Genomic DNA, 10,995 nt, shown 5'->3' on the forward strand with positions numbered 1-10,995 from the left:
TGGAATCAGGAGTCAGGCTTTGCGGGACAGAGAGGAAGTGAGATCTTGTAAGCACGTGGCTGAGGGCAGGCAGGGAGGAGCCCGTGGTGCAGGGAGCCGGCAGGGATGACTTTTTGACCAGTTTTCCTTATCGCTGAGGCCTTCTTAGACTTGGGGAGTTGGGAGTCCCCACTCTCGGGTGCCTCAGAAACCAAAGGCTGCTTGTAATGCTCAAGTTCCAGATGCCTCAGGGGAGGTACCTGGGTTGTTGGGGACAGTTCCGTTATTTGCTGCTCGGTGGGATTTGCCCGCAACATTTCTGATTGTTTTTAAGAGCTGATGTTTGAGCTGCTTAAAATCACATATGGATGTCGATTTATCTATAAAAGTTAAGAATGGAATTTGAGTGCAAAGAGTTGTGAAAATGCTCAAGGTTATGTACTAATGTATACATTACATTTGTGGAAATATTTGAAAGTGCAGGGTTTACATTAAACACTTCTCTTGATTTTTGTAATATCTACCTGTCATTTTCCCATTTGATTAATAGATGTCAGAGGGCTTAAATTGAGTGCCTGAATTCACTGAAATTAAAACTTCTTACATCAAATGTAATTGAACTGAATGTAGCAACAGTGCATGCTTTTATAAGTACTGATTAAAAAATATATAAAAACACATATCCATGAACATGCAGATGGGGGAAACATATTAAACCATGGAAGTAGAATTCGTATTGTTTTCTGAGAAGACAAATTTTTAAAAAGCTAAGGGGTCTTATAACTTTCTAGTTTCCAACTTATTTACCCTAAAGTGCAAGATTGACAGCAGCAGAAGAGGAGATCCTGGGCCAGTGCAGGCTCTGGGAGCAGCGGGGTGAGTGCTGGAAGGAGCTGGCTGGAGGCAGAGCCAGGGAGGGGCTCAGACAGGCCAGGACGGCCTCAGGGCACGCGGCTCAGTGAGTGAGAAAAGGTTCACATTTCTTGGAGAGCCCTTGACTCTGCCCACGGAAAACCCAAACTCCTTCCAACGGGGATGTGCATCTCATGTAAAAGTTGTTACTCCCAGAAAGAAAACCAGTGGATGTAGAAATTTTACGTATGCAGAAATTACTTCAAATTTGTTTCTAACCTTATCCTTTTCTTCCCCCATCTTAATGTGTGGTGACTTTCTGCAGGTGACGCACACGTCTTAGGAGAGCGCTGTATTTCAGTTGCTGTTGGCTCTGATGTGACTTTGTGGTGTCCGATGTTCTTGTTCTGAGGTTCTGCCCAGAACGTGGCTCCTCCCTGCTGAGCGTTGCTTGTTGAAGGCCCGTGTGGAAACTTTCCCTGTAAGCTCGTTGACCGCAGCAGTCTTGGTTAAGAAACCTTTGGACCTCCTGAGACTTCACACAGCCTTCTAACCTTTCTAGTGTGTCCTTTTCATTTTACTGTTCCCTATTAACCCAGATGTTTTCCAGAATGTAAGTAATCTGCTGAATGCAGGGTGGGGGGTGCCCTCCGTTGGCTCTGGGGAGAAGCATTGCTGTTTCTCCGGGTGGAGCTTCCCGCCCACCATGGTGTGCTCCAAGACGCAGCAGGGTTCTTTGGCAGAAATAATCGTCGAAGGCCTGCGTCTCCGTGGCAGGGTGGCTGTGGGTATGGGACCTCGCGGCCATACCGGCCCCTCCCCATCAATGGCACCACGGAGAGGAGCAGGGGGAGGCCTGGGATCTGTCTCCAGAGTCACAGCTGTGCTTCAGAGACTGCGTCGTCCGTATGTAACTAGACATGCAGAGAAAGTGTTGGAGATAAGCAGGAGACGGTGTCTGTCCCTAATGAGCTCAGGCGTGCCCTTGAGAGGGTCAGGTTTCTGTGCGGCTGATCTGGACTCAGCCTGGCTGTGGCAGTGCAGGTGACTGCTGGGCTTTGGCAAGGCTGCACCCACTATCCGTCTGAAATGGCCCCCTTCCCTGGCTCGCGGTGCCAACTGGGCCCCCAGGCCTGAATTCCCGCCAGGACGGAGGCCCTGTGTATGTGTCGGGGAAGGGGGAGGTGGGGGTCCTACTTTATTGCCGTATCCAATGGCACGCGGGGTCAGCACTCAGGAAACATGTGCTGTGTGGGTCAGCGATTGAGTTCAGAAACCTGGAAAATTCAGCAGTGTAGGCTTTGGGCATGACCCGTCCAGCCTTGGGGCTCTTTCTTTCTCTGAATTTCCTTCCATGGCATCCTCCTCATCCCAGGGGCCCCTGTTCCCATATGGCTGTTGGCAACTTCACAGGTTCCTCTGCCTCCCCTCCCGGGCTGTGGTGTGGCTGGGGCAGCTAGTAGCTGTGCAGACCCCACAGCCAGTAGATCATTGGTGCCAACGCCTTGGGCCTGGTTTACTTGAGTCAAGGACGGCAGTACATGGCTGAGCCCACCCCGAATGCCTGGATCGGAAGGCCTTGGGTTGCAGAGGGGTGGGGGTTGGATATTGAAGGACAACCTGCAAAGCAGAAGGGGAAATGGCTGTGCTGATGGGCAGCTAGAGGAGTCTGTGCAGAGCCTGGGACCCAGTGCAGACACAGAGCTGACATGGGCAATGCAGTGACACGGCCACCGTGGAAGTGGGCAAAGTTACAGGCTTCAGACCGATATGGAGCAGCTGGTCTAAAACGATCCTCATTTTCCTTTAATCCTAACAATTGCTGGCTTACAGGGTGGGGGAGTGAGATCTGTGGTGGCCGCGAGGAGAGACAGGGATTTTAATTAAACCCCTCTTTCTGGGAGAGGGGAGTAGCCGTTTCTGTAGGGCGGTGAGCATCGTCATCTCAGGCAGCTCAGGCTGCTGTAACGAAACACCATTGACTGAGCGGCTTATGAACAACAGGAATTTGTTTCTCACAGTTCTAGCGGCTGGAAGGCAGGATCAGGGTGCCGCACGGGTGAATTCTGGTGTGGGCTCTTTCCTGGTTGGCACACACCTTCTCTCTGGCCCTGACACAATGGGAGGGTGAGGGATTTGCTGGGCCCCTTTCTGAGGCACAAATCCCATTCAAGGGTCGTCTCCAGCCTCGGGAACTCATTACCTCCCAAAGACCACCTGACAGCATCACATTGAGGCTGAGGATTTCAACCTGTGTTTTGAGGGGCAGGCAGGCAGTTTGTAACCGTCACCCTCTTTGTGTATTTCTGACTCAACATTGAGTCTGCCTTTGGCTCTCCAGTGGACAGAGCCTGTGTGGACACTGAGCAAGGTCAGAGCTGCAAGCATGTGCACATCGGGGGCAAGGGAGCTGCCAGGGGTGTGAGAACGGGGTTTCAGCATCAATCGGAGCTGCTTTCCTGGCAAATGTACTCATAAGCTATCCTGGCAACATTTGCTTTTCACGAAGAGTCGATGAGGCAGTGGGGGCAGCAGGCGGTGTTGCCAGAAGCTTGGAACTGATGAGCAGCAGAGAAGGGGCAGAGGCCACGACCTTGGGGTAGTCAGCAGTGCCAGGTGTCTGCCCTCCAGGCCTCACGTCTGTGACTGTGTAGAGACCGAGCCGACCGGGGCTTGCCGGCCAGTGTGGCTCTCATGCAGGTGATTATCGCGTTGTGCTTTCTATGTAATGTTCCCTCAACCCCATGCCCACCCCACCAATTTCTGTGCCTAGCAGAAATGATGCTGCGTTTCCTTGATGAAGCCTTGAGTTTCCTGTGGAGATGTAGGAATAGCATGATTTGGCTCACGTCAAAATACTTTGCAGTGAAGCTGCACGGAAGAGGATTCTAGGCTTCCATTTGACGTTTTCAACAATGCCTGAGTGTTACAGGACCATCTTGCTTGTTAATAAAGCACCAGATGAAAAAGGCTACTGGTTAATAAAGGAGACTTTTTACATTAGCACAGAGAGGGTGGCTTGAGATAAATTCAGCGTAACGTAGGTGTTTTGTAAGCCATCAAAAGGACCATCTCTCTGCTGGCGACACATGTTTTCCGGTATTGGTTTTGTTCTGTAAAAGGATGACTGGCATTCGGCAGAGTCATTCCAGAATTCACCTGGAAGGCGTCCACATGGTGCCTTGTTTTCTCCTGACATTCTGGGCACCACGAGGGATTATTCCTGTCTTCAGCACTAGCAGGAGACTTTTCCTGAACACCCGCTCCTCTTTGGCGTTGTGGGTGTGAAGGGGTCAGAGTGACCCTGTCTTCATGGAGTTTTCAGACACCATGGGGATAGTGTGGCTCGAGTGTCGGGCTCGGGTGGGAGGGAGACTTTCCCCAGAAAACAGCTGCCGTTTCCAGGACGGCCCTCGACCCCTCCTCCCTCTGTTCCTCTGCGTCATGTCTGAATTAAGGCTGTTCTATCGTAGCGGGGGTGTCATGTTAACTGGAAGTGTGCTTTTTTACTGAGCAGTAAGTAAATTAATGGTACATTTTCCAAGGACAGCGAGGTTTGATTTGATGAATCCAGTGGGGGAAAGGAGAAGGGGCTTGGCTGTGTGGGGACGTGTGTGATGGGAGCAGAATGGAGTAGCCATGCAGGCTGTTGGGATGGAGGGGCCACGCCCGCATTTCCATGGATCCGTCGCTGTTTGTGCCACTAGACCTGGACCTCTGTCTCTACTTCTAACACCCGCATAGTGAGGAAGCCCTGATGGGCCTGAGTTGTTACTTCCCATGGCCATCGCTGGGAAATGCCCCGGACGCCTCTCCTGGCTGGTGACGGCCCTGGGCCTGGACACTGGCTTTGTCCTGAGTTGTTTCTTCTTGTGGCCATCGCTGGGAAGTGCCCCAGATACCTCTCCTGGCTGGTGATGGCCCCAGGCCTGGACACTGGGTTCGTCCTGAGCTCTGCGAGGGACTTGGGCTCCACGTGCAGCAGACATCTGTGCATCCCTTTGGATGTGAGATGTTGGCGCTCGGCTTGGAGGCCAGCACAATCTGGGTGTGGTCAGGATCCAGTTCATCCTTTGGAGAGAGAGAGCAGCTGCCCGGGGACCCCTCTGAGGTACATAGTCATGCAGCGCCCTCACAGGATGCCCGGTCCCCCGAGAACTTCCCGCCATTCCCCTGGACCCTCAGGTATGGGAGTCAAGTGTGGTGTGTGTGTCACAGGCGGGGGTACTGAGGACACCACGTGCCTGCTCGTGCGAAGACCTGAAGTGCTGCGTGAGCTCGTTCCCAAGGGGCCGTTGGCATCTGGGGGCCTGTGGGTGTCTTTCCACTGGCAGGAAATAATGGGTGGCCCATGTTACCTTTTGTGTCTTTTTTTTTTTTTTCTTTGCCGAAAAGCCCTAATGCCAACGTCGCTGTCCTGCTATTGGAACCGCCCACCTCAGGCTCAATGGCCCTCCTGTTTCTGGGCTGCTGCAGTGTTGTGTTGGGGTAACTGTATTAACTTCGTTTGAATTTTCTTCCTGTTCTTTTGGAATAAGTGTTGATAGTTTGTGCTGCTTGTTCACCCCAGAGGCGAGGATGTCCTTTAGGCCTGGAGGAGCACAACCCCTGCAGGGAGGTGCCGGGCCTCTACCTCTCATGTCATCAGCCCTCTCCACACGTCTCCTCTTCGCTCCTCGTGCCCACGGCTGGGGTCACGGGCCGCTCGCTCTGCTGTTTGAGATCCTCGGAAAAGGTGTTTGCCCTGAAGGGAGATTGGGGGTGTGTGGCTGATTTTAAATAGGAGGAAATGATTGTAACAGAATGAGCAATGCCTAGCACTTAGTCTCAGGCTTGAGAAATTGTGTTTTAGAAGCAAGGTATCCCCAACTCCGGTTTCCTTCAAATTAAATCTTTTAAAGAGTCCACAAATATAAATAGTTAAAGCCTAAAACTATGCAACAGAGGGCCTAGAGCCCAAGCCACTGCCACCTCTGACTCCAAGACACCTCAAAAACTTGGCCCTCCTCCTCAGAGAACCCCCCTTCTGCTCCTCCTTCCACACTGCTCCCTCCACAGTGCTCCCTCCACACTCCTCCCTCCACACTCCTCCCTCCACACTCCTCCCTCCACACTCCTCCCTCCACACTCCTCCCTCCACACTCCTCCCTCCACACTCCTCCCTCCACACTCCTCTTCCGCCCCCTCCCCTTCTTCCTTCCCCTTCCCTTCTTCCTTCCTTCCTCTCCCCTTCTTCCTTCCTTCCTCTCCCCTTCTTCCTTCCTTCCTCTCCCCTTCTTCCTTCCTTCCTCTCCCCTTCTTCCTTCCTTCCTCTCCCCTTCTTCCTTCCTTCCTCTCCCCTTCTTCCTTCCTTCCTCCCTTTCCTCCTCCCTCCTCTTCCCCCTCTTCCCCCTCTTCCCCCTCCCTGTCCTTGGGCAACCTCCATGGAACTCTGGTTCAAAGTCACTGGTCTGTGGGGCCGCCCATTTGATAGATGAGCACGCTGGGGACCAGACACAAGTGACTGATTCAGACCAGCTCGCATGTCGTCTCCTGCCTCCCGTAACACCGGGTTGTCCCTAATGGAAGAGAGTCAATGATGCTGCTTCACTGATCTCCAGGGAAAACAGGTTGATAACAGGTTATAAACATGGGAATGTTTTGGAAAAAGCGTCGTCCACTTGTCAGCTCCATCTCTCCTGCCCGGAAGATGTAGGGGAAACCTGCCTTCAGCCCACCCTCATCCCATAACAGGATAGAGGACAAAGGGGCAGAGACCCAGGTCCTGTCAGTGCCCTCAGGAAACCCCCCATTTCCTCCTCATGGTGGACGTGGAAACCATCCCACTGGACTAGATTTTCCCGGGAAGCCCCTTCACCCCGACAGCAAGGAATCTGGTTTGAGCACACACCATTCTCGGTGCCATCACTTTCTGCTGCTGAACCCTGCATACGTGGCCCATTGATCTTGCTAGTCCAGTGTTACTGGGTCCTGGGAGTTTCTGTGGGCTGATGGCAGGTGTTTACCATTGTGTTCAGAGGGGAGAACAGAACTTTATTTGTCGAAATCAGATGATAACCATCGCCATGTGATTCCTTGGGTTGGTTTGGGTGGGGGGTGCTCAATGCTTTTCCTGAGGGCTAAGTTCTAGTTTGAGACCGTCTCTCTTTGTCGCCCAAGCTGGAGTGCAGTGGTGCGATCTTGGCTCACTGCAACCTCCGCCTCCTGGCTTCAAGCAGTTCTCCCTGCCTCAGCCTCCCAAGTAGCTGGGATTATAGGTGTGTGCCACCACGCTTGGCTAATTACAAAAATATTTAATATAGGCTGGGTTTTGCCATATTGGTCAGGCTGGTCTCGAACTCCTTGCCTCAAATGATCGGCCCACCTTGCCCTCCTAAAATACTGGGATTACAGGCTTGAGCCACTGTGCCCGGCCTGATCCTGACATCTTTTAAAGCTGCCTTCATGTACCAAAAGCCAGTCTATGTTTGAAAATCAGTCTTGAAGAGCCTAGGAGGAGAGGGATAAGCTTCAACTAGGTGAATAACTATGCATATGTTAAAAATATGGGCCAAAATCTACCCCAAATGTTAACTCTTCTGCTTTGCGTATTATATCCATTTATAGTTATTTCAGCACTAAGATTTTTAAAGACTCTTTTGATAATTATGGAGAAATTACTATTAAAACTCAGCTGCATTTGTAACACTTCAAAGAACTAATTGGATGACATCATTTTTCCCAGAGGCATTTTGGATTGTTACATAATTAATGTTTATCTCTTTGCCAGAAATCTTTTTTTTTTCTTTTCCAGAACAGATACCTGAAAAGAAACTTTCCTTTGCATTAAGTGTTATTTCACTGTGTGACAATCAATTTTTGAACGTGAGAACAAGATCATCATGTATTTTTGGGATACTTCTTGCTTAATAGTGATAATGCTAAGTGTTAAAATTATGCAACAATTTGTTTCTTTGAAAATTACTATTTGCCTGCTCACCAGGTGGGAGCTGATGAGAACGTGGATGTAAAAATTAAATTGTATTTAGCTTGTATAAAAGAAGTTAAAAAAAAAAAAAGCTTTTTTTTTTTTTTTTTGTGCTACTACTGAAGTTGCTTCGTTGTGGAAATGAGGTTATTGCAGGCACCTAGAATTTTATCTCCTTCACTTGTACAATGGGAAGAAATTCTCCAACAAGCACAGGAATCTGACTTTCTGATATTGAGACTCCTAGGCATCAAGCCCCGTGGAAAGGTTGGTGATTACGTGAGCGTTGGCGTTGATGTGGGTACCCTCCAAGCCGGACGCAGGGAGCAGGGAAGGGCAGAACAGGCCCCTCAGGAGCCGTGAGATAAATCAAGTGTTGGCAGCAGTGGTGAGGGTTGATGTCAGGGGCCAGGAGGAGGTGGTGAAGGGAGCATGTGCCTCAAGGCAGCCCTGGAACCTGTGGTCCCTGCAGTGAGGTCTGATCTGCAGGGGACGTGGACGGCCACGTGGCAAGGCCCACGGACAGCCTGGACTTGGCTGCCTCAGAACTCTGGTGGACGTTGCAAACGGCCCCACAGGGTTGCAGTGCACATTCCTCGGGCAGAGAGAAGACGCTTGTAACTGTTCTCGGCACGAAGCCAGCACCCTGTGAACAGTGGCCACTGCTGTTGTGACTGAGTGCCGTCCAACTGGAGGCATTTGCTCTGCTCAGTTCACTTAATTGGGCCAGGAATGGGGTTGCCCTGCCTTCAACAAGCTTGACGCATTGAACGAGGACTCAGTAAAGTACTCTGTAAATATGCTCTCCTGGCTAGAGTGAGCAAAGCCCAGGGAGAGAGTGGTTCCTCAGTATTAGACAGGTGTTTGGCGGGGCCAGCTGTGTGGCTGCCAGAGCGAATGTGACCAGGAAGCCTCTGTCCCCCCGGAGGTGGCCAGCGTAACTGTTACACGTGCCGTAGGTAGAAAGTGGGCACTGCTGGGAAACTTGCTCATGTTGCTGTTTCCTGATTGGAAATTCAAGGTTTCTGAGCATCCTACATCGAATTTGTACATTGCTGAGACTGTACACCTTTCAACACTTGTTTTTTCCTGCTTTTCGGATCTATACAACCTGGCATTTGGCCGTGGCTTCCAGAACAGGCTGGATGCAGAGTGAAGTCCTCTCCTCACTGTCAATCTTTGCAGATGTCTTTCTTGAGAGTCTCAATTAGGTTTTTACTTAACTAGACTTTTAAAATTGCCATGCACATAACTCTACCAGTTACAATCGTGAGCTAACGTGGGATTTTGGTTTTACTTTGATGAATGTTTAACATTTGCATGCTGGATGTAGGGGTGGAGGTCATTTATCTGCTTTTCATTTCCTTCTTGGTTATACTTAGTGACTTTCAGGTACGGTGTGGAAAGCCTGGTACAGGGTGAATTGCAGGCTGCAGTGTGGCGCGGTGGACGAGAGGCGTGGGCTGCAGTGTGCACAGTGGATGAGAGTGAAGCTATTTCCATCCTGGAGGGAAACACACAGGAAACAATTTAAAAAACTGATCATCTAGCTTGAATGAGGTCCAACAAATTCAGTTTGCAAAGTTTAACTTCCAAGTTAACTTAGTAACTTTTCCCCTAAGTCATTAATTTAGTAGCTTATGTTTATTGCCTAAAGCATAATAGTCATAAATTCTAAAATGAATGACTAAACATGTAATAATTTAGTCATACAGCACCTGAAGGGAAAACTGCCAGTATGCTAAAATATTGGATACAGATGCTCAAAAAATATAATGTAGCATTCTTACAATGCATGTGCTTTTAGCATGTAACTTGGTGAGTAGTTTTGAGCTATATTTGTAGGAATGTGTATCTTGAATACTTTAGGACACCACTGGAGATGTGTGCTTGAGAGGTATAAATACTGAATGTTCTTCTCCCTTCCTTTAAATGAAAAACATTAGCTCCCTTGATTTTTATTTTTATTTTTTTTTGAAGTGGACTCTCACTCTTGTTGCCCAGGCTGGAGTGCAGTGACGCAGTCTCGGCCCACTGCAACTTCCGCCTCCAGGGTTGAAGTGATTCTCCTGCCTCAGCCTCCCCAGTAGTTGGGATTACAGGTACCCACCACCATGCCCCGCTAATTTTTGTATTTTTATTAGAGATGGGGTTTTGCCATAGTGTCCAGGCTGGTCTCAAACTTCTGACCTCAGGTGATCTGCCCACCTCGACCTCCCAAATTGCTGGGATTACAGGCGTGAGCCACTGCGCCTGGCCAGCTCCCTTCTATAATGATTTATACAGTTGTTTTTGCTTTTTGTTTTTTCGAGACGGTGTCTCACTCTGTCGCCCAAGCTGGAGTGCAGTGATGCAAATCTGGGCTGACTGCAGCCTTCACCTCCTGGGCTCAGGTGATCTTCCCACCTCAGCTTCCTGAGTTGCTGTGACTAGACACTCGTCACCATGCCCAGCTTTATTATTATTATTATTGGTATTTTTAGTAGACACAGGGTTTTGCCATGTTTTCCAGGCTGGTCTCGAGCTCCTGGGCTCAAGCAATCTCCTGGCCTCAACCTCCAAAACTGCTGGGATTACAGGCGTGAGCACCACATTTGGCCCATTTTTTTTTTTTCTTCCAGGATTAGGAGTCGACTTTCAGAAAATCCTTCAACCTTGCAAGCTTAATTTTCCATAAAAGTATTCCTCTAAGATAAAAACAAGACACAAAGAAGTACGTGTGGACTGCAGTTAAAAATTTTCAAGAAAACTTAGCTTAGGAAAGTTGACATTTACAAAGAGCAGGAGGCCCGTTCAGTGCCTTCTAGGCACTGGGAATGGCGGTCTGTGGGCGACCCTAACATGTGCGGCGTCCTGAGACGTGATCGTGGTGTTCACGCTTTTACCGAGGGCTTCCCGGGAGTACCAGAGGCTGTTCTTCTGCAGTCGGCCAGCCAGGCAGCAGCTGCTGGAGAAGGAACAAATAGCAAAAGACAGATGTACACGGTGTTATTGTGGCAGAGAGGTTAAAACCAGGGTCACTTTGTTCTTACAGTTTTAAAAAACTAATAATGAAGTCCTTAAATATGTTTAGGATTTCAAAGTAGTTGTGGGTGTGTCTGTGTCTCTAGCTCCCGTTCGGGTGCTTCCTGCGAAGAGAGCTCAGAGACGCCACCTTTCCTTGATGAGGTGACAGTGTCTGGAGAGGTGTGAACCCC

The 10,995-nt window shown here is 49.8% G+C and overlaps 1 long non-coding RNA gene across 1 annotated transcript; it reads right to left on the reverse strand.

Annotated features, from left to right (window-relative positions):
* Positions 1-589: 589 nt before the first annotated feature.
* On the reverse strand, positions 590-10,675 carry LOC144336780 (uncharacterized). The gene is made up of 2 exons (XR_013409101.1): positions 10,574-10,675; positions 590-9,302 (listed from the first exon to the last, which is right to left on the reverse strand). It is a non-coding gene; the product is annotated as an uncharacterized LOC144336780 (long non-coding RNA).
* Between the last annotated feature and the right edge of the window lie 320 nt (positions 10,676-10,995).

Source organism: Macaca mulatta, chromosome 19, assembly GCF_049350105.2.
Source record: "Macaca mulatta isolate MMU2019108-1 chromosome 19, T2T-MMU8v2.0, whole genome shotgun sequence".
NCBI classification, from domain to species: Eukaryota; Metazoa; Chordata; class Mammalia; order Primates; family Cercopithecidae; genus Macaca; species Macaca mulatta.